At 46.1% G+C, this 27,383-nt stretch overlaps 1 protein-coding gene across 2 annotated transcripts in view; it reads left to right on the forward strand.

The window, feature by feature from the left end:
• Positions 1 to 27,383, forward strand: part of LOC135540277 (voltage-dependent calcium channel subunit alpha-2/delta-2-like) — a 308,846-nt gene that overhangs the window by 155,741 nt on the left and 125,722 nt on the right. The gene's annotated exons all lie outside the window — the stretch shown is intronic.

A 27,383-nucleotide genomic window follows, 5' to 3' on the forward strand; every position in this document is an offset into this window, starting at 1 on the left:
CGTCTCACAGGGTTTTACTGAATAAAGAAACCCGTTTCTCAGTATTCGTAGCATATGCTTTTCTGATTGTATGTGATTGTTTTTGTTTTTTATATCTCAAAGCTCCCACATTTGAGATAAACAAGATTTAAAAAATTGTTCCTTTCACTGTTTAGGTGCACTTGTGACAGTGACCTGATCCAGCCACATTAGTAGAGTTCCCTCAGTGAGCCTGACCCCTAGTGGCGGGGGTAAGAGTTGACACTCCGATTTGTTGCACTGACCATGCCAACCCTCCTTATAATGCGTCTATTTGAGATAATTGGCCCTCCAGAGGAAATTATGGAAAATGATTGTGGCGGGCGAATGCCTCTATCAGCCAGGCCCTCGGAGCAGAGCAACCCGAGCGGCTCCCTTAACCAAAGAATACATTAGTTTTATGAGGGCCGTCTTCAAGGGACCACAATCAGGTGAAATAGACGGACACCAAAGGATGCCTCACTGGGATTCTGTTTCTTCTCTTATTTCACCCACATTTTTATTGTTCTTCTTTTCTGTCTTTGTTTTATTTTGTATATATATATATATATATATGTTCATCTATGGACAGATTGGGAGAGACAGGAATTCAACGGTCTGTGCAATAAATGTTTTTTGTTTCATGTTTTAGTATTTGGTTCTTTCTGAAATAAGACTTCCTTAATCATATATGATGACCTTGAGGGTGTAAGATGGCTCGTTACGTTTAGTAGGCCAGGGCAGCATACTGCACTAAGTCTGCTACTAAATAAATACTCTCTATAATATTTTAATGTCTATTTCTATGGCTGAATGGGATGTTTTTCTCCTCAGTAATTCTAGCATCTTATATCACTTCCTCCTTTTGTATATCAAATCATCTACATTCCATCATTCTCAGTGACTGCAGAGGCTCTGTCTGAGTTGGGCCAGTTTGTCCTGATTCAGCACATATGTGAGCCAGTACCCAACCCTTTAAAATAGGGTCTCCATAGCAGGAGCTACAGAGAGCAGGAGGAAGAGTAGGAGGGAGGAGGGGGAGTGGGGCTATTGGAACACTTTTTAAATATACCGTATGTATTTTAAACACTGATAAGCATAAACACATTGCATAATCACAAATAAACTGCTTCTATTTTCTTTGTGAGCGTCCACCCTCGCCCTTCTCTTTCCTGTTGCCATGCTGAGACAGAGGCAGAGCGCTAGCAGGCTGCAGAGCGCGTAATGGAACTTATAAACAGCGTTCTGTTATCGCTGAATCCCGCGCCATGGAACAGTTTCCCATCTTTTCACCACTTGAGGGAAAGGAATGAAAGGAAGGGGGTAGGAGGACGGGAGAAAATCCATCACAATATACAATTTAGCGTTGCCGCCTCGGTATCAAGCGTATCTGATGGTCTGGATGCCTCGGCAGAGAGACATAGACTGGACCCAGTCTTGTTACTATACACAACAGTGAGCCGTGTGTGTGTGTGTGTGTGTGTGTGTGTGTGTGTGTGTGTGTGTGTGTGTGTGTGTGTGTGTGTGTGTGTGTGTGTGTGTGTGTGTGTGTGTGTGTGTGTGTGTGTGTGTGTGTGTGTGTGTGTGTGTGTGTGTGTGTGTGTGTGTGTGTGTGTGTTTGCGTGTGAGTGCAAATGCACATGTGTGAGAATACTCTAACCTTGACTACAAGCTTGTACTTTGCACTCATGTGAAGCTCATTGTTAATATGTACCAATTGGTCAAGCAACTGGAAGAATTGGATCATTGCTCATTTAGTAATATGGCACTCCATAGACACTTCAAGCATCAATCTGGATCGTCACCGGTCCAATACTTTTCCACCTCTTCCTGACCACTCCAGCCCACCTTTCTCTCCTCTCTTCCACCCCTACCTATCCTCCTCCTCCTCCTGTTGATCACTCCAGCCCACCTTTCTCTCCTCTCTTCCACCCCTACCTATCCCCCTCCTCCTCCTGTTGATCACTCCAGCCCACCTTTCTCTCCTCTCTTCCACCCTACCTATCCTCCTCCTCCCCTACCTATCCCTATCCCCCCTCCTCCTCCTGTTGATCACTCCAGCCCACCTTTTCTCCTCTCTTCCACCCCTACCTATCCCCTCCTCCTCCTGTTGATCACTCCAGCCCACCTTTCTCTCCTCTCTTCCACCCCTACCTATCCCCCTCCTCCTCCTGTTGATCACTCCAGCCCACCTCTTCCACCCCTCTCCTCTCTTCCATCACTCCCTACCTCCAGCCCACCTTTCTCTCCTCTCTTCCCTATCCCCCTCCTCCTCCTGTTGATCACTCCAGCCCACCTTTCTCTCCTCTCTTCCACCCTCCAGCCCACTACCTATCCCCCTATCCCCCCTCCTCCTGTTGATCACTCCAGCCCACCTTTCTCTCCTCTCTTCCACCCCCCTATCCCCCTCCTCCTCCCTGATCCCCTCCTCCTCCTGTTGATCACTCCAGCCCACCTTTCTCTCCTCTCTTCCACCCTACCTATCCCCCCCCCTCCTCACTCCTGACCACCTTTCTCTCCTCTCTTTACCTCCTGATCACTCCCCCACCTTTCTCTCCTCTCTTCCACCCCTCCATGTCTTTACCTCCTGATCACCCCCACCTCCTGATCACCCCAGCCCACCCATGTCTTCTCCTCCTGTTGATCCTCCACCCCACCCCACCCCACCTCCTCCACCCTCCATGTCTTAACCTCCTGATCACCCCATCCCACCCCATCCCCCACCCTCCATGTCCATACCTCCTGATCACCCTCCAGCCCACCCCTCTCCTTCCCTCCACCCTCCATGTCTCCACATCCTAATCACCCTAGCCCACCCCTCTCTTCTCTCCTCCAACCCTCCTCCTTATCCAACTCCCGCTGGCTACCTCAGCCCACCCCTCTCTCCTCCACTCCCCTCCCTGCCTCCCTCCCTCGATCACTCTCTGCATCTGCTTTCTCTTCTGCTGCCTGCTTTTTTCTCTCGCTGGTTGCCTTGGTTACCCCACAGTTTGGTCATTTCAGCTTCTTGATTGCAGGCCCGGCTGTAATTTGCGTAAGTATCTCTCTTCAAGGTAGAAATGCTATTTTCTCCATTCTCTTTATTTATTTGTCTCTCTCTCCCTCGCATTCGCCTTCACTCTCTCCCTGACTCCTTCAGTACTCTCATGTAATGTTGTTCTGCTGCTCTGAGAGTGAGAGAGAGAGCACAAGTGGTCTCAGACATGCTGTTTCACACTCAACTAAGAGGGCATGAAAGAACTCTTGTTTGGTGAGCCACGGTGCTGTGGAGCGCTGCGTTAGCCGGGGGAAGAGAGAGAGAGAGAGAGAGTCCCCCGTGCCGTGTCTAAACCCAGCCTATCGATCCCCAGGCCCCACCGGGAATGGCAATCAATAGCCAAAGAAATCCAGCAGGCCACGCTCCAAAGCTCTATTCCCCCATCTCAACACATGCCCAACACCCATGAAATGTTATTTCAGAGAGAGAACCTGCTCCCCCTGGCCCCCTGGTTAGAGAAGGGGTCTATATGAGAACTCTGAACTAGAGAGGTCACCATTATAGAGGACTGGGTTTGGCCTTTTTTTATAAAAAAATTGGGTCCATCTGTAACGATTGTCTTCCTCTTCTGATGAGGAATGAGATGGATCGGACCAATGTGCAGCGTCGTAAGTGTTCATGTTATATTTATTAGAACAGAAACACTAAACAAAATGAAAAACGAAACAGTCCTGTAAGGTGCAGCAACACAAAACAGAAAACAACTACCCACAACCCATATTGGGAAAACAGGCTGCCTAAGTATGGTTCTCAATCAGAGACAACGATTGCCAGCTGCCTCTGATTGGGAACCATACCAGGCCAAACACATAGAAATAGAAAACATAGAACACAAAACATAGAATGCCCACCCCAACTCACGCCCTGACCAAACTAAAATAGAGACATAAAAAAGGAACACCATCGTGTTTGGTGACACCATCATAGTTTGGGTCCTTATATTGTATATTTGGTCTAATGCCTAGGTATCACCTCTGTGATGTCTACTGTACTAAATTATTATTATTATTATATTTATTAAACAGTATGTAAGACCTCCCTACTGGAACCAGTAGATTGCTGCACGACATTGTTTGATGATGGCATGGTTCCCTTCCCTTAGGTCCTGTGAGGCGGCAGGTACACTAGCCTCGTGGTTAAGAGCATTGGGCCAGTAATAACCAAAAGGACGCTGGTTCAAATGCCCTTGAGCAAGGCACTTAGCAAGGCACTTAGGGCTAGCTGTTCATAGCATGTTAATTTCTTATCTCCATTTATAGAGTTGTGGGTGAGAGGTGTTTATAGAAAATGTTTTATTTGCAGTGGTTAAAGGTATGGATCAAGGTTTGGGTTTCAGTGGTTAAAGGTATGGATAAAGGTTTGGGTTTCAGTGGTTAAAGGTATGGATAAAGGTTTGGGTTTCAGTGGTTAAAGGTATGGATAAAGGTTTGAGTTTCAGTGGTTAAAGGTATGGATAGAGGTTTGGGTTTCAGTGGTTAAAGGTATGGATAAAGGTTTGGGTTTCAGTGGTTAATGGTATGGATAAAGGTTTGGGTTTCAGTGGTTAAAGGTATGGATCAAGGTTTGGGTTTCAGTGATTAAAGGTATGGATAAAGGTTTGTGTTTCAGTGGTTAAAGGTATGGATCAAGGTTTGGGTTTCAGTGTGAGCTTTCTTTGGTGCAATCTGTCCTTGGTCGATGCGGACATAGATGTCTTGAGGAAGGTTACTGTCTGATTTGAATGTTTGAAGCATTGTGAAGCATCGTAGGGGACAGCAAGGCATCTAATGGAAATGATTCCATGGTGGACAATAACAGGTTTGTCTCTGCCACCGCTGATGGTTGAGTGGCCACTCTCAGTCAACCTCTGAAGAGGAGGTGGCAGCACACTGGCCCTCAAGCCTTCAATCTGTATCTGGTTGTCCTGAAGAATATGGAACCGTGAAGCTGCTTTCAGGATAAGTGGTGTTCTACTGTTAAACAGAGGTTCAATATGAAGATGCCATGTGATTAGCTAGGGCAGATCCAAATGCACTGTAAGGTAGCTTGTGATTGGTCACTGCTGCCTGGTGAGATTGCGGACTGTACGGTGCCAGGATCCACCATGTCACGATGATAGATGGAGGATTGGATTGCATCCTAGGTTACCAGAACCCCACCTGATCCCTGTGTTAATATTGTTACAGTCTGTTTATCTTATTTGTCTTTATTTGTTGTTAGAGCGTCTCCTTCCTGTCTCTCCTGTGCTGATCAGATTGGGGCTTGTTTGGGAGGCGTTGTGTGCATGTGTCATGTTGGATAGGCCCTTTATCTGGCAGTGTGTCCATGCTGTGTGGCGATGCTATCGGGGCTAAAGCCAGCTCCTCAATGGAGCCATGTCAGCCAACAATGGGGATCTGCATTACCCAGAGCGCAGTGGTACAAAGCGTCCTCTCCTTATCGCAGGATTGGAATATTCAAAGACTGATTTAACTGCTTTTTACTGAAGGGACCTGACAGCCACTGAAAGAGAGGGAGGGAGGGAGGAGGAAAGAGGAGGGAGGGAGGGAGGGAGGGAGGGAGGGAGGGAGGGAGGGAGGGAGGGAGGGAGGGAGGGAGGGGGAGGGAGGGAGGGAGGGAGGGAGGGAGGGAGGGAGGGAGGGAGGGAGGGGGAGGGAGGGAGGGGATAAAGGTTGCTTAGAGGAAATAAGTGTATTAAGGTTAGCATTAAAAGAAGGGCAGTCTGCACTATTGAGCACGGATTAAGACATAGGCCTTTGTAACATAAAAGAGGTTATGGAATACACAGCATATTCATTCGATTTTTTCAACCACTATGGTTTTAGGTCACATAATGGAAAAACAAAATGGTCTCTTTTTCTGTTCTTTTCTCTTTTCCCTTTGTGTTTTCCTCACCTTGTTCTTGTATCTGTATGACTGCAGACCATCTTTCACTCAGGGTTAATGTACAGTTAGAGAAGTCCTACCTTTATGTGTGGTGAGACAAAGGACATTGATGTGGTGCGCATGGAGAATGCATCATTTTCACAGTGTATTTGAGCTGTAAACATAGGGCAGATTTGTTTATTGGCATACAAATGAACATCTACATGAAGCTATGTGTGGACACCATGGTCGCAGAGGCTCCCTAATAGCTTAAAAGCCCAAAGACATCCAGCATGCCAATGAGAGAGCCGCGCCCAAGGCCTCCCCTTCGTCTCTTCATCATACACAGCTTTATCTGAGGAGTCAACCACACAGCTCCTCTCTTCATCTCTCTCTCTCTCTGGTCTTCTCTCTCTCTCTCTCTCTCTCTCCTTCTCTCTCTCGCTCTCTCTCTCTCTCTCTCTCTCTCTCTCTCTCTCTCTCTCATTTATTTCAATTCAAAAGGCTTTATTGGCATGGGAAACAGCTTTCTCTCTCTGTCTCTCTCCCTGACTTGATCTCTCCCTCTCTCACTATTTCTCGCTCACTCCACCTATTTTGCTCTCTATCTCCCTTTTTCTCTCTCTCTCTTGCTCTCTCTTTCGCTCTTTCTTTCTCGCGCTCTCTCTCTCTCACCCTTGTCTCTGCTTTTCCACATTTTGCTTTTGCCTCTTTCTTTAAAGTGTGCTTTTTCAATTTAATGATGGTATTTTTATTGACAGTATAAAAGAGGCATCCTCCCTGTGATTATGACAGGTTGCTTCAATAGACTCATTTCTCCCCAGAGGAGCCTAACTTGAAAACTACCCTGCATTTATACTAGCCTAATAAGAAGATATTTTAAGGTGACAGGTTTTGTGTGGCTATTTCAAGTGGGCAGTGCACTAAATTCCAGTCTATTCTATTTTTTGCAATTTGGACATTACTCGACTTGTCCAGGCAGTCAGATGTTTTTTTGTGTGTTGGTGAATCCTCACTATAGCCAGACTATGTTCACTGAGTTTAGTCTACGTCCTCAACAAGACCCAAATAGTCTGTCATCACGAAAGTCTGACAATCTGTATTAGAGATGGGGGCGGAGGTAAAGCTTTAATGACGGGCGGAGGTAAAGCTTTAATGACGGGCGGAGGTAAAGCTTTAATGACAGGCAGGGGTAAAGCTTTAATGACGGGCGGAGGTAAAGCTTTAATGACGGGCGGAGGTAAAGCTTTAATGACGGACAGGGGTAAAGCTTTAATGACGGGCAGGGGTAAAGCTTTAATGACGGGCGGAGGTAAAGCTTTAATGACGGGCGGAGGTAAAGCTTTAATGACGGGCAGGGGTAAAGCTTTAATGACGGGCGGAGGTAAAGCTTTAATGACGGGCGGAGGTAAAGCTTTAATGACGGCTAAGATAAAGCTTTAATGACGGGCGGAGGTAAAGCTTTAATGACGGGCGGAGGTAAAGCTTTAATGACGGGCGGAGGTAAAGCTTTAATGACGGGCAGGGGTAAAGCTTTAATGACGGGCGGAGGTAAAGCTTTAATGACGGGCGAAGATAAAGCTTTAATGACGGGCGGAGGTAAAGCTTTAATGACGGGCGGAGGTAAAGCTTTAATGACGGGCGAAGATAAAGCTTTAATGACGGGCAGGGGTAAAGCTTTAATGACTGGGCGGAGGTAAAGCTTTAATGACGGGCAGGGGGTAAAGCTTTAATGACGGGGCGGAGAGTAAAGCTTTAATGACGGGCGAAGATAAAGCTTTAATGACGGGCAGAGGTAAAGCTTTAATGACGGGCGGAGGTAAAGCTTTAATGACGGGCAGGGGTAAAGCTTTAATGACGGGCGGAGGTAAAGCTTTAATGATGGGCAGGGGGTAAAGCTTTAATGACGGGCGGAGGTAAAGCTTTAATGACGGGCAGGGTAAAGCTTTAATGACGGGCAGGGGTAAAGCTTTATTGACGGGCTTTAATGGAGGTAAAGCTTTAATGAGTAAAGCTTTAATGGGCGGAGGTAAAGCTTTAATGACGGGCAGGAGGTAAAGCTTTAATGACGGGCAGGGGTAAAGCTTTATTGGGCAGGAGGTAAAGCTTTAATGACGGGCGGAGGTAAAGCTTTAATGATGGCGGAAGTAAAGCTTTAATGACGGGCGGAGGTAAAGCTTTAATGACGGGCGGAGGTAAAGCTTTAATGACGGGCAGGGGTAAAGCTTTAATGACAGGCAGGGTAAAGCTTTAATGACGCGGGCGGAGGTAAAGCTTTAATGACGGGCGGGGTAAAGCTTTAATGACGGGCGGGTAAAGCTTTAATACTGCAGATAGATTGTGTCTTCTATCAATGTAATTGTCTGCATCACATCCAATCCCCCATATATATATTTTTTGTTTTGTTGTTGTAAATATATACAGTTAATTTGGAAAGTATTCAGACCCCTTGACTTGTTCCACCTTTTTGTTACGTAAAGCCTTATTCTAAAATGGATTAAATAGTTTTTTCCTTCGTCAATCTACACACAATACCCCATAATGACACAGCAAAAAGAGGTTGTTAGACATTTTTTTAGACATTAGTATTCAGACCCTTTACTTCAGGGGTGTCAAAGTCAAATGGACGGAGGGCCAAATAAAAAATTTAGCTACAAGCCGAGGCCGGACTGTTCGAATGTTCATTGAAAAATTTTTAAATGACGCATATAGTCTAGTGAACCTAATTGAACCTACTGAAAACCTAACAAATATATTCCAATATGATCAGATAAATAAAGCAATATTTTCTTATGGCTCTGTCAGTAATCTTTAATTTTCAACAGACACAAAAGACAAATTTCCTTTATATAAAAATCCCCATAACATGAACATTAAATGAAAGAAACCGGTATTCAAGGCACCATCAGTAGCCTATATTTTCTATTTTAGCAAAAGTGGGCTAAATTTACTTCAAAGAAAAAAACAATAATAGCAATTTTCTATCATCCACTCAACTGAAATATTTTTAAAATATAATTGGATTGAAATACAATAAAATAAAGTGCAAAAATCTATTAATCAAAAACAACACTTTGTTTAAGGAGAAGTAACATGCAGTGAAAACAAATATTAAACTTTAACTTTTAAACTTGAACTGAGTAAAAACTCTAAATATGTGATTGCACAGTAATGTTCACTTGTTTGAGGTTGAGGGTGATACTTGGTGGTGTCCCATCTTTTCCACAAGTTCATCAATGTTCGGGGTAAGGCTCTGAGCTGAGGAAATCCTCAGAATTGAGTGGAGGTGTTCAGCAGTAAGTCGACTTCTGTGTGATGTTTTGTTCAGGTTCATCAAAGAAAAAGTTGTTCACACAGGTATGTGCTGCCAAACATAGACAACGTTTGAGCAGCCTGGATGCGCAGCTGGGGCATTGTGTCGGGGAGGAAACGGGCGAACTCCGCAGCACCCACTGCCGCATATTTTGCCCTCAGTGCATCATTGCATTGGAGGTCAATCAACTCCATTTGGAGGTTTGGTGGTGAGCTTTCCACGTCAACAGCAAATGGGTTACCGAGCAGTTCCAACCTGCTTTTTGTGCTTCAAAGTCAGCAAATCGGCGTCGAAAGTCAGCGGCAAGCATACCTATTTTATCAGCCAACTGTGCGCTCGGGAACGCACTGGTAGAGAGCTTCTCTTTTCATGGTCTGGCAGCTGGGAAAGTGGCTCAAATTTTCTTTCCGCATCTGCGTCTCCCACAGAGTCAGTTTGGTTTTAAATGCCTTCACTGTACTGTACATATCAGAGATGACATGATCCCGACCCTGCAGCTGCAAGTTCATTGCATTCAGATGACTCGTAATGTCACACAGAAAAGCCATTTCACACAGAAACATTTCGTCTCGGAGTTGTGTTGTGTCTTTCCCTTTGCTGTCCAAGAACAGACAAATCTCCTCACGAAGCTCGAAACATCTTTGAAGCACCTTTCCCTGGCTTAGCCATCGCACCTCTGTGTGATAAGGCAAATCACCATGCTCCGTTTCTAACTCCGTCAGAAATGCCTTGAACTGGCGGTGATTCAAACCTTTGGCTCTGATAAAGTTAACTGTGCGCGTGATGATGCTCATTACATGCTCCATTTTCAAGGCTTTACCGCACAACGCTTCCTGGTGTATGATACAATGATAAGCTGTCAGCTCACCTGTCGCGATTTTCCTCTTGCATCTTTTCCCGTATCTTCGCCACCAGTCCGCTCCTGTGTCCACACATCGCAGGTGCTCCGTCGGTTGTCAAACCCACGAGTTTTTCCCAAGGCAGCTCCATCTCATTTACACATCTTGACACCTCTTCATACAAATCATGCCCCGTAGTTGTGCCATGCATAGGACGTAAAGCCAAAAACTCCTCTGTCACGCTTAGGCTGGAGTCCACTCCGCGGATGAAAATTGACAACTGGGCAATGTCAGAAATGTCGGTGCTCTCATCCACAGCCAAGGAATATGCAATGAAATCTTTTCCCTTTTTCACAAGCTGCTCTTTTAGATTGATGGACAACTGGTCTACTCTCTTGGCAATGGTGTTTCTGCTCAGACTCACATTTAAAAAGAGTTGCCTTTTTTTCTGGGCAAACTTCGTCACAAACTTTAATCATGCAGTTTTTGATGAAATCCCCCTCCGTAAATGGCCGGGCTGATTTAGCGATCTCTTCTGCCAAAATAAAACTGGCCTTGACAGCAGCCTGGCCTTGTGATTGGTCTTTTTGAACAGAGCCTGTCGAGATTTGAGGCCTCGTTTTAATTCCTCTACCTTTTGTAGCCTTTGTTCCATGTCCATATTCTTGTTTTTGTCCGCGTGTTTCGTTTCATAATGTCGTCTCAGATTATACTCTTTCAGTACCGCCACACTTTCTCCACACAGAAGACACACAGGTTTTCCAGCTACCTCCGTGAACATATACTCCGACTCCCACCTTGTTTGAAACCCCGGTTCTCAGTGTCCACCTTCCGTTTTGCCATTTTTGATGGGTATCTGAAAGTTAATTTTACTGTGATGCTGACGACTGCTGTGCCAATAAATATTGAAATGAAGCAGCCTACTGCTCGGTGCGTCACCGTTGCATTGTGGGAAATGTAGTATTGGTGCGTGTAAAAGATCTGCGGGCTGCCGGCTTGCTGCGGTCTGCGGGCCGGTTCTAATAATAAATCAAGATCATCCCAGGGGCCGTAAAAAACCTTCGCGGGCCGGATGTGGCCCATGGCCTTGACTCTGACATATGTGCTTTACTTAATACTTTGTTGAAGTCTTGAGTCTTCTTGGGTATGATGCTACAAGCTTGGCATACCTCTATTTGGGGAGTTTCTCCCATTCTGGGGGCGCATTAACTGCACGGCTATTTTCAGGTCTCTCCAGAGATGTTAGATCGGGTTTAATTCCAGGCTCTGACTGGGCCACTCAAGGACATTCAGAGACTTGTCCCGAAGCCACTCCTGCATTGTCTTGGCTGTGTGCTTAGGGTTGTTGTTCTGTTGGAAGGCGAACCTTCGCCCCAGTCTGAGGTCCTGAGCGCTCTGGAACATGTTTTCATCAAGGATCTCTCTGTACTTTGTTCCATTCATCTTTCCCATGATCCTGACTAGTCTCCCAGTCCCTGCCGCTGAAAAACCTCCCTGGCTGGCTGGGCGGCAAGTTCTAGAAAGAGTATTGGTAATTCCAAACTTCTTCCATTTAAGAATGATGGAAGCCACTTGAGGACCTTCAATGATGCAGACATGTTTTGGTACCCTGTCCGCAGATCTGTCCTGTCTCAGAGCTCTATGGACAATTCCTTTGACCTCATGGCTTGGTTTTTGCTCTGACATTATATAGACCAGTGTGTACCTTTCCAAATCATGGTGGACTCCAATCAAGTTGTAGAAACAAGGATGAGCAATGGAATCAGGATACACCTGAACTCAATTTTGAGTCTCATAGCAAAGGGTCTGAATAATTAGGTAAATAAGATATTTCTGTTTTTGGTTTGCATTTCCTGCTGTGCAGTAAAATTCTCTCTCTAAAAAAAAGACTGATCGAATTAAGATCCTACGTCTGTATCATCACAAGACCGGTTATAAAGACCGGTTATAAAGACCGGTTATTAAGACCGGTTATTAAGACCAGTTACTAAGACCAGTTACTAAGACCAGTTACTAAGACCAGTTACTACGGCCAGTTATTAAGACCGGTCATTAAAGGAGTTTAAAGGCTCTCTGGTAGTCCTGTGTCTACATTTCTAGGATTATTTCACCCCATGTGATTTAGCTAGGTTTTTATGTTTCGTAAGCGTTCCTATTGTACAAGGAAGGCCTTGTTCAAATGAAATGTTTTTATGAAATGAACAAATTAATTTATGTTTTTTTCTGTGGTTTCTTTCCCATATCGCACCTCCAGTGTTCTAGTCTCCTTGATGAAATTGCATGTCAGTCATTACATGCGTCAATTGATAAAATGTGTGTACTTCTCAATACAACATTTCACACCAGCTTCTACTAGAAGGATTGAACATTTCCTGAATGTTTGTCTGTTATAACTGCCTAGTGTTTAAGGGTGTTGGACCTGTCAAATAGACATTGGGTAGGGGGAGAAAGACGTTGAGAGACCAGGAGAGTGATTGGAGTGGAGGCAGGAAGGACAGAACAGCAGAGTAAGTCAGGTTTTATACCATCCTAACAGGTAGGCGTTACAGAAGCACATCTATTCTGCTGCCCAATCACATTGTCTTTTTGTTCTGGAAGGTCCTCCCTGACTAGTCAGCAGAGTGTGTGTGTGTGCGTGCATGCATATATATATATATATATATATATATATATATGCACTAATGAAGAGCAGCAAATGAAATCCTTTATTGTGTCTGATATAATGTCAGGTTCCATTAGGGATCTGCTGCTAGGGATGATTGCTGGAGTACCATGGCCTGGAGAGCATCCACAGTTTCTGTTTGATTGTGACTTTGTTTGTTTGTGTGTGTGTGTGTGCGCACGTGTAATTACAAAGTCATTAGCAGGTGTCCAGAAGATATATGGATATGACTGTAATCTCTCCTCACATGATGGAGAGCTTGTCTGAGATTTAAATGTCAAACTGTCTCAACTTGTCTTGTGAGAGCACACAGCATGCCCACCAAGAGGTAAGGTACACCCTGACACATGCACGCTAAACCCTTCCTCCCTGACAGAAGCCAATATGTGTAGTGTGCAGGCCTATACAGTATTCCACCAAATGGGCTGGTTCGTATTTAGCCCAGTGGGCCTGTCTAACTTGGTTTTATTTGCACAAAATTATCATTATCGGGCTAATACTGGTTGCCTCAAGTAAACAAATGTTGTCGCATGGAGTCCTCAAGGAACGAAATGGGCCGGTGTGTTAGAAATGTTTATTTTTTAATTTTTTATTTCACCTTTATTTAACTAGGTAGGCTAGTTGAGAACAAGTTCTCATTTGCAACTGCGACCTGGCCAAGATAAAGCAAAGCAGTGCGACACAAACAACTACACAAGGTTACACATGGAATAAACAAACATACAGTCAATAACACAATAAAAAATGTCTATGCACAGTGTGTGCAACTGAGGTAAGATAAGGGAGGTAAAAAAATAAATTAGCCATAGTGGCGAAATAATTACAAATTAACAATTAAACACTGGAGTGATGGATGTGCAAAATATGAATGTGCAAGTAGAAATACTGGGGTGCAAAGGAGAAGAAGAAATAAGGTGGGGCTTTACCTAGCAAAGACTTATAGATGATCTGGAGCCAGTGGGTTTGGCGACAAATATGAACCGAGGGACAGCCAACGAGAGCATACAGGTCGCAGTGGTGGGTAGTATATGGGGCTAGATTCTAGATTTAATTTTGGATTGGAGATGCTTAATGTGAGTCTGGAAGGAGAGTTTACAGTCTAACCAGACACCTAGGTATTTGTAGTTGTCCACATATTCTAAATCAGAACCGTCCAGAGTAGTGATGCTGGACTGGCGGGCAAGTGGGGCAGCGATCGGTTGAAGAGCATGCATTTAGTTTGACTTGCATTTAAGAACAGTTGGAGGCCACGGAAGGAGAGTTGTATGGCATTGAAGCTCGTCTGGAGGTTAGTTAACAGTGTCCAAATAAGGGCCAGAAATATATAGAATGGTGTTGTCTGCGTAGAGGTGGATCAGAGAGTCACCAGGGACAACCAGGGATGTTAGGGAGGATTTCTGGTCCCAGTCCAGCACTGTATTCCAGCTACTGTACCTTCTTTTACCATATGAATCTACAGCGTCTGTATCTACATAGGGCGGCGCACAATTGGCCCACCGCTGTCCGGGTTTGGCCGGGGTAGGCCATCATTGTAAATAAGAATTTGTTCTTAAAACCTGTCTAGGACACACGTTCTAACGGAACCCCCCTCCCTCACTCCTCCAACATTCCACTGAAAAGGCAGCGGGAAATTCAAAAATATTTTTAGAAATATTTATCTTTCACACATTAACAAGTCCAATTCAGCAAATGAAAGATAAACCTCTTGTTAATCTACCCATCGTGTCCGATTTTTAAAATGTTTTACAGCAAAAACACAATATATATTTATGTTAGATCACCACCAAATCAAAAAACACAGCCATTTTTCCCATCCAAAGATAGTCACAAAAGCAGAATTAGAGATAAAATGAATCACTAACCTTTGATAATCTTCATCAGATGACACTCATATGACATCATGTTACACAATACATTTATGTTTTGTTTGATAATATGCATATTTATATCCACAAATCTCGGTTTACATTGGCGCCATGTTCAGAAATGCCTCCAAAATATCCGCAGTAATTACAGAGAGCTACGCTAGATAACAGAAATACTCATCATAAACTTTGACGAAAGATACATGTTTTACATATAACTAAAGATACATTGGATCTTAATGCAACCGCTGTGTCAGATTTTTTTTAAACGTTACGAAAAAGCATACCATTGATAGAGGAATTCTAAATTCCTATGTGTTTTATAGCCAAAACCAGATTCGCACTCGTTCTAATTCATTAATGAGGTGTAAGTTCATTAATTATGCATGAAGTAGATCGAGACCCGTCTTAAAAGCCAAGGTAACAGCGTTTATTCAAGTGAGTACTAACCGCATACACATATTTCCACAGGTTATAAACTGAAAATGCGTTTTCTAAACGTTCTATCTATTTCACAAGTAGAGGGGCCCTCTAGCTCTGGAGCCTTCGCGTTATCAGCACGAAGTCAAGGCCAGTCAGTATAAATCAACATTCTAGACAATCTGGAGATGGGCCGTTCCCACCACCTGGAGATTGTACAACTGAATGAACTAAGGAACAGACCTTCATTGTTACTAAACTCCTGACTACATTATATACAATTGGGAATGGGAGCAAGAGAGAAAATTCACATGTACAGTACATTATAGCATTTTGACTAGTCAGTTCTGATTGGAATGTATACATAATTAGTCATGTCAACCATAATTTCCTCTATCACCATGCAATAATCTAAAACAGTGCTAAGATGTAACAATATTTCGCCGACATGTTGGAGTCAACAGAAATACGAAATTACATCATAAATATTACTTTACCTTTGATGATCTTTCATCAGAATGCAGTGCAAGGAGTCCTAGTTCCACAATAAATTGTTGTTTTGTTCCATAAAGTCCATTACTAGTGTCCAATTAGCTGCTTTTGCTAGCAAGGTTAGTTCACATGTCCAAAAGCTGGCGCTGGTCCAGGCGAACTCGGACGAAAACTTTAAAAAGTTATATTCCAGGTCGAATAAACTGGTCAAACTAAGTAGAGAATCAATCTTCAGGATGTTATTTTCATATATATCCACGCAAATATATCCAATAACGCTGGAGTGCTGCACCCACTCCTCCACCGCAGGAGCCTCGGTCTGATGCCACGGTGCCAGGACCGGTTGATAACCCAACAAATCAAATCAAATTTTATTTGTCACATACACATGGTTAGCAGATGTTAATGCGAGTGTAGCGAAATGCTTGTGCTTCTAGTTCCGACAATGCAGTAATAACCAACAAGTAATCTAACTAACAATTCCTAAACTACTGTCTTATACACAGTGTAAGGGGATAAAGAATATGTACATAAGGATATATGAATGAGTGATGGTACAGAGCAGCATAGGCAAGATACAGTAGATGGTATCAAGTACAGTATATACATATGAGATGAGTATGTAAACAAAGTGGCATAGTTAAAGTGGCTAGTGATACATGTATTACATAAAGATGCAGTAGATGATATAGAGTACAGTATATACGTATACATATGAGATGAATAATGAAGAGTATGTAAACATTATATTAGGTAGCATTGTTTAAAGTGTGGGTGATATATTTTACATAATTTCCCATCAATTCCCATTATTAAAGTGGCTGGAGTTTAGTCAGTGTGTCGACAGCAGCCACTCAATGTTAGTGGTGGCTGTTTAACAGTCTGATGGCCTTGAGATAGAAGCTGTTTTCAGTCTCTCGGTCCCAGCTTTGATACACCTGTACTGACCTCATCTTCTGGATGATAGCGGGGTGAACAGGCAGTGGCTCGGGTGGTTGTTGTCCTTGATGATCTTTATGGCCTTCCTGTAACATCGGGTGGTGTAGGTGTCCTGGAGGGCAAGTCGTTTGCCCCCGGTGATGCGTTGTGCAGACCTCACTACCCTCTGGAGAGCCTTACGGTTGAGGGCGGAGTGGTTGCCGTACCAGGCGGTGATACAGCCCGCCAGGATGCTCTCGATTGTGCATCTGTAGAAGTTTGTGAGTGCTTTTGGTGACAAGCCGATTTTCTTCAGCCTCCTGAGGTTGAAGAGGCGCTGCTGCGCCTTCTTCACGATGCTGTCTGTGTGGGTCGACCAATTCAGTTTGTCTGTGATGTGTATGCCGAGGAACTTAAACTTACCAGCCTCTCCACTACTGTTCCATCGATGTGGATAGGGGTGTTCCCTCTGCTGTTTCCTGAAGTCCACAATCATCTCCTTTGTTTTGTTAACGTTGAGTGTGAGGTTATTTTCCTGACACAACACTCCGAGGGCCCTCACCTCCTCCCTGTAGGCCGTCTCTGTCGTTGTTGGTAATCAAGCCTACCACTGTTGTGTCATCCTCAAACTTGAAGATTGAGTTGGAGGCGTGCGTGGCCACGCAGTCGTGGGTGAACAGGGACTACAGGAGAGGGCTCAGAACGCACCTTGTGGGGCCCCAGTGTTGAGGATCAGCGTGGTGGAGATGTTGTTGCCTACCCTCACCACCTGGGGCGGCCCGTCAGGAAGTCCAGTACCCAATTGCACAGGGCGGGGTCGAGACCCAGGGTCTCGAGCTTGATGACGAGCTTGGAGGGTACTATGGTGTCAAATGCCGAGCTGTAGTCGATGAACAGCATTCTCACATAGGTATTCCTCTTGTCCAGATGGGTTAGGGCAGTGTGCAGTGTGGTTGAGATTGCATTGTCTGTGGACCTATTTGGGCGGTAAGCAAATTGGAGTGGGTCTAGGGTGTCAGGTAGGGTGGAGGTGATCTGGTCCTTGACTAGTCTCTCAAAGCACTTCATGATGACGGAAGTGAGTGAAGCGGGGGCAGTAGTCGTTTAGCTCAGTTACCTTAGCTTTCTTGGGAACAGGAACAATGGTGGCCCTCTTGAAGCATGTGGGAACAGCAGACTGGGATAGGTTTTGGTTGAATATGTCCGTAAACACACAAACCAGCTGGTCTGCGCATGCTCTGAGGGTGTGGCTGGGGATGCCGTCTGGGCCTGCAGCCTTGCGAGGGTTAACACGTTTAAATGTTTTACTCACCTCGGCTGCAGTGAAGGAGAGGCCACATGTTTTGGTTGCAGGCCGTGTCAGTGGCACTGTTTTGTCCTCAAATCGGGCAAAAAAGTTATTTAGTCTGCCTGGGAGCAAGACATCCTGGTCCGTGACGGGGCTGGTTTTCTTTTTGTAATCCGTGATTGACTGTAGACCCTGCCACATACCTCGTGTCTGAGCCGTTGAATTGAGATTCTACTTTGTCTCTATACTGACGCTTAGCTTGTTTGATTGCCTTGCAGAGGGAATAGCTACACTGTTTGTATTCGGTCACGTTTCCGGTCACCTAGCCCTGATTAAAAGCAGTGGTTCGTGCTTTCAGTTTCACGCAAATGCTGCCATCAATCCACGGTTTCTGGTTTAGGAATGTTTTAATCATTGCTATGGGAACGACATCTTCAACACACGTTCTAATGAACTCGCACACCGAATCAGCGTATTCGTCAATGTTGTTGTCTGACGCAATACGAAACATATCCCAGTCCACGTGATAGAAGCAGTCTTGGAGTGTGGAATCAGATTGGTCGGACCAGCGTTGGACAGACCTCAGCTCGGGGGCTTCTTGTTTTAGTTTCTGTCTGTAGGCAGGGAGCAACAAAATGGAGTCGTGGTCAGCTTTTCCGAAAGGAGGGCGGGGCAGGGCCTTATATGCGTCGCGGAAGTTAGAATAACAATGATCCAAGGTTTTGCCAGCCCTGGTTGCGCAATCGATATGCTGATGCAATTTAGGGAGTCTTGTTTTCAGATTAGCCTTGTTAAAATCCCCAGCTACAATGAATGCAGCATCAGGATGTATGGATTCCAGTTTGCAAAGAGTCAAATAAAGTTCGTTCAGAGCCATCGATGTGTCTGCTTGGGGGGGAATATATACAGCTGTGATTATAATCGAAGAGAATTCCCTTGGTAGATAATGCCGTCGACATTTGATTGTGAGGAATTCTAAATCAGGTGAACAGAAGGACTTGAGTTCCTGTATGTTGTTGTGCCCACACCATGTCTCGTTAGCCATAAGGCATATGCCCCCTCCCCTCTTCTTACCAGAAAGATGTTTGTTTCTGTCGGCGCGATGCGTGGAGAAACCAGCTGGCTGCACCGACTGCGATAGCGTCTCTCCAGTGAGCCATGTTTCCGTGAAGCAAAGAACGTTACAGTCTCTGATGTCCCTCTGGAATGCTACCCGTGCTCAGATTTCATCAACCTTGTTGTCAAGAGACTGGATATTGGCGAGAAGAATGCTAGGGAGTGGTGCACGCTCCGCCGCACCGAGCTTCCTCGAAAAGAAAGCGCAGGGACGGAGCTTCGGTGGCGTTCCCGAGTGCTGTGATAGCCCAGGAAGGAGACTGTTCGTTTGGAGAACACAATTCTCAGCCTTGACGTATAGGTCATGCTCCAGCAGTCTACCAAGCACCTTGTACACCAGAGTAGACCGATTATGATTTTTCAACGCATTTACCGATGCCGGTTATTGGAGGACCAAAAAAGTAGATACCGATTAAATCAGACGATTTTTTAAATTGTATTTGTAATAATGACAATTACAACAATACTGAATGAACACTTATTTTAACTTAATATAATACATAAATAAAATCAATTTAGCCTCAAGTAAATTATGAAACATGTTCAATTTGGTTTAAATAATGCAAAAGCAAAGTGTTGGAGAAGAAAGTAAAAGTGCAATATGTGCTATGTAAGAAAGCTAACGTTTCAGTTCCTTGCACAGAACATGAGAACATATGAAAGCTGGTGGTTCCTTTTAACATGAGTTTTCAATATTCCCAGGTAAGAAGTTTTAGGTTGTAGTTATTATAGGAATTATAGGGCTATTTCCCTCTATACCATTTGTATTTCATTAACCTTTGACTATTGGATGTTCTTATAGGTACTTTAGTATTGCCAGTGTAACAGTATAGCTTCCGTCCCTCTCCTCGCTCCTCCCTGGGCTCGAACCAGCAACACAACGACAACAGCCACCATCGAAGCAGTGTTACCCTTGCAGAGCAGGGGGAACAACTACTAGAAGGCTCAGAGCGCTAGTGAAACGCTATTAGTGCGCGTTAACTAGCTAGCCATTTCACTTCAGTTACACCAGCCTCATCTTGAGTTGATAGGCTTGAAGTCATAAACAGCGCAATGCTTGATGCACAATGAAGAGCTGCTGGCAAAACGCACGAAAGTGCTATTTGAATGAATGTTTACGCGCCTGCTTCTGCCTACCACCGTTCAGTCAGATACTTGTATGCTCAGTCAGATTGTATGCAACGCAGGACACACTAGAGAATATCTAGTAATATCATCAACCATGTGTAGTTACCTAATGATTATGATTGATTGTTTTTTATAAGTTAAGTTTAATGCTAGCTAGCAACTTACCTTGGCTTACTGCATTCGCGTAACAGGCAGTCTCCTTGTGGAGTGCAACGAGAGAGGCAGGTCGTTATTGCGTTGGACTAGTTAACTGTAAGGTTGCAAGTTTGGATCCCCGAGCTGACAAGGTGAAAATCTGTCTTTCTGCCCCTGAACAAGGCAGTTAACCCACCTTTCCTAGGCAGTCATTGAAAGTAATAATGTGTTCTTAACTGACTTGCCTATTTAAATAAAGGTATAAAAATATATATATATATATATTTTAACTCGGCGCCCAAAAATACCGATTTCCGATTGTTATGAAAACTTTTTATCGGCCCTAATTTATCGGCCATTCCGATTAATCGGTCGACCTCTACACCAGAGACACATGCGCAGCGCGTGTGGCGGAATAGATCAGGATATCATCGATATATACAACCACGCCCTGCCCGTGCAGGTCCCTGAGAATCTCGTCTACAAAGGAAAAAGAAACGTGCTCCGTGAAATGATTCCAGGAGGGAGTTAGCGGGTAACTAAACCCCACTGATGAAATTGAGACCTTTATAATCAATGCACGGAAACAGACCTCCCTCCTTTTTCTTCACAAAAAAGATACTCGAGGAGACTGGTGAAATGGAGGGCCGAATGTACCCCTGTCCCGGAGATTCCATGACGTATGTCTCCATAGCCAACGTCTCCTCCTGTGACAATGGGTACACGTGACTCCTGGGAAGCGCAGCGTTTACCTGGAGGTTCATCGCACGATCCCCCTGTCGATGAGGTGGTAATTTAGTCGCCCTCTTCTTACAGAAGGCGATAGCCAAATCGGCATACTCAGAGGGAATGCGCACAGTGGAAACCTGGTCTGGACTCTCCACCGACGTGGCACCGATGGAAACTCCCATACACCTACCTGAACACTCCTCTGACCACCCCGGGAAAACCCCGTCTCCACAAAATCCTGGGATTGTGACTGGCCAGCCAGGGAACCCCCAGCACCCCTGGAAACGCAGGTGAATCGATAAGAAAGAGACTAATCCGCTCCCTATGATCCCCCTGCATTACCATGTCCAGTGGAACCGTGGCCTGACCCTAATGGTCGGCTAACTAAGGAGTGCACGGGGAGGGGGGGGGGGGGGGATCTATCGGCACCAGCGGAATTCCCAGCTTACGGGCGAGTCCGCGATCCAGAAAGATCCCAGCTGCGCCTGAATCGACTAGCTCCTTATGCTGAGAAGAGGGAGAAAATTCAGGGAAGAAAATCATTATAAACATGTGACCAACAGGGGGTTCTGGGAGAGTTTGATGCTGACTCACCTGGGGTGACCAAGAAGTGTTCTACCTGCCCTCTCGACTCCCAGACGGCCTCCTCCAGTACCGGTCGGCCGTGTGTCCTCTCCGACCACAGCTGGTGCAGGAGGAGCCTCCTCCTCCGGTACCCCTCGAAGCGGCTCCCCCCTGACTCCATAGGAATGGGAGCGGGAGGGCTAGGGGGTGGAACTGGCAGGACCCTTTCTGAACGCTGTCGTTCCACCCGGCCCCAGCGGCCAAGCTCCATTCCAGACAGCGTTGGCCCACTCCAGAGCTCGACCCGTTAGGCAGGAGACGAGGATGCTCACACTCTCCTCCCCCGAGGGTGTCGGCCTCACGGTAGCCAGGTACAGCTCAAGCTCCATTGTACTCCCTCGGGGGCGCAAGATGAAGTGCGCTGGAGCCGGATGCCGCCGGAGGAGTAGGTTGACTCGGAGGAGCCGGAGGTGAAATGGGGAGACCCTTCCTCTCCCATCGGTCCATTCTCTCCATCATCTGGTCCATTGCAGACCCAATCCAATGGAGGATGGTGGTATGGTGGAGGACGCGTTCCTCCATTGATGGAAGGGGGGTGGCCGCTGCTCCTGCTGACTCCATTCTTGTGGTGTGGGCTTCTGTAACGCTCTTGGGCGTAGTGGGTGCGGAGTCAGGCGCAGGAGGCAGAAGGTACAGAAATAGTGCTTTATTTACACATAGGACAATCGTACGCGCCAAGCTACTGGGTGCACATACACGAAACCCGAAACCAGGACTTAACAAGACCGGAGGAAAACCCAAAAGTGAGACGCACTACCACACAATAACACAGTGGGAAAAAACAAGCCTGCACAAAGAGCAGGCGGGCCTACCGGCTTAAATAGCCCAACTAAAAATCCTAAACAAGAGACAGGTGTAACTAATAAGACAAAACCAACAGACAAGGAAAAGGGATCGGTGGCAGCTAGTAGACTGGTGACGATGACTGCCGAGCCACCCGAACAGGAAGAGGAGCCACCTTCAGTAGGAGTCGTGACACAATACTTTGTTTTGTTGTTTCTACTTGTCATATGATCATTTGAAAAACAATCTTCCATATACAATTACAATTATTAATTTGAGCCAGTTTGCTAAAGTAGGAAACAAGAAATATTAATTATTATGTGGATTACAATTAATGGACATTTTTTAAGGGTTGATACATTAGGGCAAATCGAGTCTGAAATTACACAAAGTGGAAATTACAAACTTTAGAAGCCTTTAGAAGATTGAATTGCTCAGCAACAAAAGAGTGATCAAATTAAGACCCTAAAATCTGTCAATATATAATTATTTAATAGTCATTCATTAGAGTAATTGATAGTGGGTGACAAATAGATAAGAAAAAGGATAGAGAGCCAGTGAGAGTGACAGTTCAGACAGGAAGCAGCAACAGAAACCAAAAGACAGATAGACAGACATGGTGAGAAAACACAAAAAAGTCACACTATAATCTAGAGCAGAGGGGACTGTTTCTATAGCAACAGTGGGCACCTAACCTGCAGCTGCACTGTATTCCATCAATCTGAAATTGGGTGTGAATGCTGCCTGGTATTGAGGGGAGAGAGATGGGGGAGGAGAATGCTGCCTGGTATTGAGGGGAGAGAGATGGGAGAGGAGAACGCTGCCTGGTATTGAGGGGAGAGAGATGGGAGAGGAGAACGCTGCCTGGTATTGAGGGGAGAGAGATGGGGAAGGAGAATGCTGCCTGGTATTGAGGGGAGAGAGATGGGGAAGGAGAATGCTGCCTGGTATTGAGGGGAGAGAGATGGGGAAGGGAGAAGGCTGCCTGGTATTGAGGGGAGAGAGATGGGGAAGGAGAATGCTGCCTGGTATTGAGGGGAGAGAGATGGGGAAGGAGAATGCTGCCTGGTATTGAGGGGAGAGAGATGGGGAAGGAGAATGCTGCCTGGTATTGAGGGGAGAGAGATGGGGAAGGAGAATGCTGCCTGGTATTGAGGGGAGAGAGATGGGGAGGAGAATGCTGCCTGGTATTGAGGGGAGAGAGATGGGGGGAGAAGAGGAGAAGGCTGCCTGGTATTGAGGGGAGAGAGATGGGGAGGAGAATGCTGCCTGGTATTGAGGGGAGAGAGATGGGGGAGGAGAATGCTGCCTGGTATTGAGGGGAGAGAGATGGGGGAGGAGAATGCTGCCTGGTATTGAGGGGAGAGAGATGGGGAAGGGAGAAGGCTGCCTGGTATTGAGGGGAGAGAGATGGGGGAGGAGAATGCTGCCTGGTATTGAGGGGAGAGAGATGGGGGAGGAGAATGCTGCCTGGTATTGAGGGGAGAGAGATGGGGAAGGGAGAAGGCTGCCTGGTATTGAGGGGAGAGAGATGGGGAAGGGAGACAGCTGCCTGGTATTGAGGGGAGAGAGATGGGGAAGGGAGAAGGCTGCCTGGTATTGAGGGGAGAGAGATGGGGAAGGAGAGTGCTGCCTGGTATTGAGGGGAGAGAGATGGGGAAGGGAGAAGGCTGCATGGTATTGAGGGGAGAGAGATGGGGGAGGAGAATGCTGCCTGGTATTGAGGGGAGAGAGATGGGGAAGGAGAAGGCTGCCTGGTATTGAGGGGCGAGAGATGGGGAAGGAGAATGCTGCCTGGTATTGAGGGGAGAGAGATGGGGAAGGGAGACGGCTGCCTGGTATTGAGGGGAGAGAGATGGGGAAGGGAGAAGGCTGCCTGGTATTGAGGGGAGAGAGATGGGGAAGGAGAATGCTGCCTGGTATTGAGGGGAGAGAGATGGGGAAGGGAGACGGCTGCCTGGTATTGAGGGGAGAGAGATGAGGAAGGGAGACGGCTGCCTGGTATTGAGGGGAGAGAGATGGGGAAGGAGAATGCTGCCTGGTATTGAGGGGAGAGAGATGGGGAAGGAGAATGCTGCCTGGTATTGAGGGGAGAGAGATGGGGGAGGAGAATGCTGCCTGGTATTGAGGGGAGAGAGATGGGGGAGGAGAATGCTGCCTGGTATTGAGGGGAGAGAGATGGGGAAGGAGAATGCTGCCTGGTATTGAGGGGAGAGAGATGGGGAAGGAGAATGCTGCCTGGTATTGAGGGGAGAGAGATGGGGAAGGGAGAAGGCTGCCTGGTATTGAGGGGAGAGAGATGGGGAAGGAGAATGCTGCCTGGTATTGAGGGGAGAGAGATGGGGAAGGGAGAAGGCTGCCTGGTATTGAGGGGAGAGAGATGGGGAAGGGAAACGGCTGCCTGGTATTGAGGGGAGAGAGATGAGGAAGGAGAATGCTGCCTGGTATTGAGGGAGAGAGATGAGGAAGGAGAATGCTGCCTGGTATTGAGGGAAGAGAGATGAGGAAGGAGAATGCTGCCTGGTATTGAGGGAGAGAGATGGGGAAGGGCGAAAAGACAGGGAGAGCGGAGAGGAGGAGGAGAGGTTGGGGAGAGGGAGCAGACAACTGAGATAAGGGTAAAGAGACTGAGGAGTGGGGAGAGATGCTGTGCGAGCGTGATGCATTGATGGCGTGCCATTCTATGAGTGTGTGCCGGTGTGTGTGTGTGTGTGTGTGTGTTTTGTGTGTGGTTTGTGTGTGTTTAGCTGGTAGTTGTGCTGAGAGAGGGTAGTGTGCTTTATTAGATGTGTTTAACCTTGGCCCTGGGCCCTAAGAGACCAAGGACCAGCCAGCCTAGGGGGATCTGAGGGACCACAGATAGGGTGCCTTGCAATGTAGCCTCTGTTTGTGTGTGTGCCCTTACATAAAAACATTACATGTGAAAAGAACACTTGAAAAAACCCATAATTTCCGGACACGTGTGAACAAATCATGTGAAAAATGTAACACGAAAAATACACTACCGTTCAAAACGTTGAGGTCACTTAGAAATGTCCTTGTTTTTGAAAGGAACGCCATTTGTCCATTGAAATAACAGGCCAGCATCCCGGAGTTGCCTCTTCACTGTTGACGTTGAGACTGGTGTTTTGCGGGTACTATTTAATGAAGCTGCCAGTTGTTAAACTAGACACTAATGTACTTGTCCTCTTGCTCAGTTGTGCACCGGGGCCTCCCACTCCTCTTTCTATTCTGGTTAGAGACAGTTTGCGCTGTTCTGTGAAGGGAGTAATACACAGCGTTGTTCGAGATCTTCAATTTCTTAGCAATTTCTTACATGGAATAGCCTTCATTTGTCAGAACAAGAATAGACCGACGAGTTTCAGAAGTTATTTGTTTTCGGCCATTATGAGCCTGTAATCGAACCCACAAATATGATGCTCCAGATACTCAACTAGTCTAAATAAGGCCTGTTTTATTGCTTCTTTATTCAGGACAACAGTTTTCAGCTTTGCTAACATAACTGCAAAAGGGTTTTCTAATGATCAATTATTTTTTTAACATTATAAACTTGGATTAGCTAACGCAACGTGTCTTTGGACACAGGGGTGATGGTTGCTAATAATGGGCCTCTGTAATATAGATATTCCATTAAAAATCTGCCATTTCCAGCTACAATAGTCATTTACAACATTAACAATGTCTACACTGTATTTCTGATCAATTTGATGTTATTTTAATGGACAAAAAATTAAGGAAATTTCAAAGTGACCCCAAACTTCTGAACGGTAGTATAAACATTTCACATGAGTCAGACACGTGCCGCATTTAAAATACATTTTCACATGTGAACAAATCGCATGTGAAAAATGTCACTTGGGAAAAACAGACACGTGCGTCAGACGTGGTTTTCGGACACGTGTGAAGTTTCACATGCATTTTCACATGTGAAACTGCAAATTTGACATGTTTCTTTTTCCATACCCACCACCCTTATGTACCGTCTATAAGTGTCTTCCTGTTTACATCCCTCAACTACCCCCCCCCTTTCCACATCTTCTCTCCTTGTCCCACTGCCTATCCAGATCATGCATGTCTGCTGTGTAGAGAGAAGAGTGTTCTGGTACTGGAGGATAACGAGCATCGGTCTGAAGGGAGAGGACTCTGCTTCTCTGCTTTCCCGGTCCGGAGGCCCCCCTAGGCAAGGCCCTGCCTCATGTTAAGTGTCAATAGGAGTTTGGGTCAGGCTGCGTCTGTCCGTCTGTCTGTGTGGGTTGTTTGGGGCTGAGCTGAGCCGTGGTTAGCTGATGACTGACTCCCTGATTAGTGCTGGAGGCCAGCCCGGGTCCTGGTCACGGACACATTGAGACTGGACTGTCTCAGGGAGAGATAGAGACAGTGAGAGAGAGACAGTGTGAGAGGGAGAGAGAGAGAGACAGTGAGAGAGAAAGAGAGAGAGAGACAGTGTGAGAGGGAGAGAGAGACAGTGAGAGAGACAGTGAGAGAGAGTGTGAGAGGGAGAGAGAGAGAGACAGTGTGAGAGAGAGAGACAGTGAGAGAGAGAGAGACAGTGAGAGAGAGTGTGAGAGGGAGAGAGAGAGTGTGAGTGTGAGAGAGAGAAAGAGAGAGACAGTGTGAGAGGGAGAGAGAGAGACAGTGTGAGAGGGAGAAAGAGAGAGAGAGAGATGGGTATGTGTGTGTGTGTGTGTGTGTGTGTGTGTTTGTGTGTGTGTGAGTGAAGGGCTCCCTCAGCCTCTCCTCTCCTCTGCTGTCAGAGAATGAGCAGAGCTCCTCCACAGCGGGAGAAGCAGTCACTCCAGTGCCCTTGAGAGCGTGTCCTCATCCAGTCTCCCTCCCAATGATATTGAGGCGGGCCCAGACTTATGCCGCACCGTGCCGCACGCAGCCCTGGCGAGGAGGTGGGGGTCAGAGGGAGGGGGCAAGCTCTGGGCTGGGGAGCGTAGGGGTTGTGGGGTTTGGGGGCGTACAGGGAACGCTGCAATGAACTTGGCTTCTGTCCTGTTCTCTGTCTTTTCTTTCTCCTCTGAGATGAGAGGCGCTATTTACCATGAACTCAACAGACAATAAGCAGTGGATGAGAGCTCTAGGGAGCAATGCTAGCTCATTCCACTCTATACACTCATCCTAAATCCAGCTAACAACCACTGCACCATAGTAAATCATGCCATGCATACAGCATAGCACTATATTTCC

This window comes from Oncorhynchus masou, chromosome 5 (genome assembly GCF_036934945.1).
Source record: "Oncorhynchus masou masou isolate Uvic2021 chromosome 5, UVic_Omas_1.1, whole genome shotgun sequence".
Taxonomy (NCBI): domain Eukaryota; kingdom Metazoa; phylum Chordata; class Actinopteri; order Salmoniformes; family Salmonidae; genus Oncorhynchus; species Oncorhynchus masou.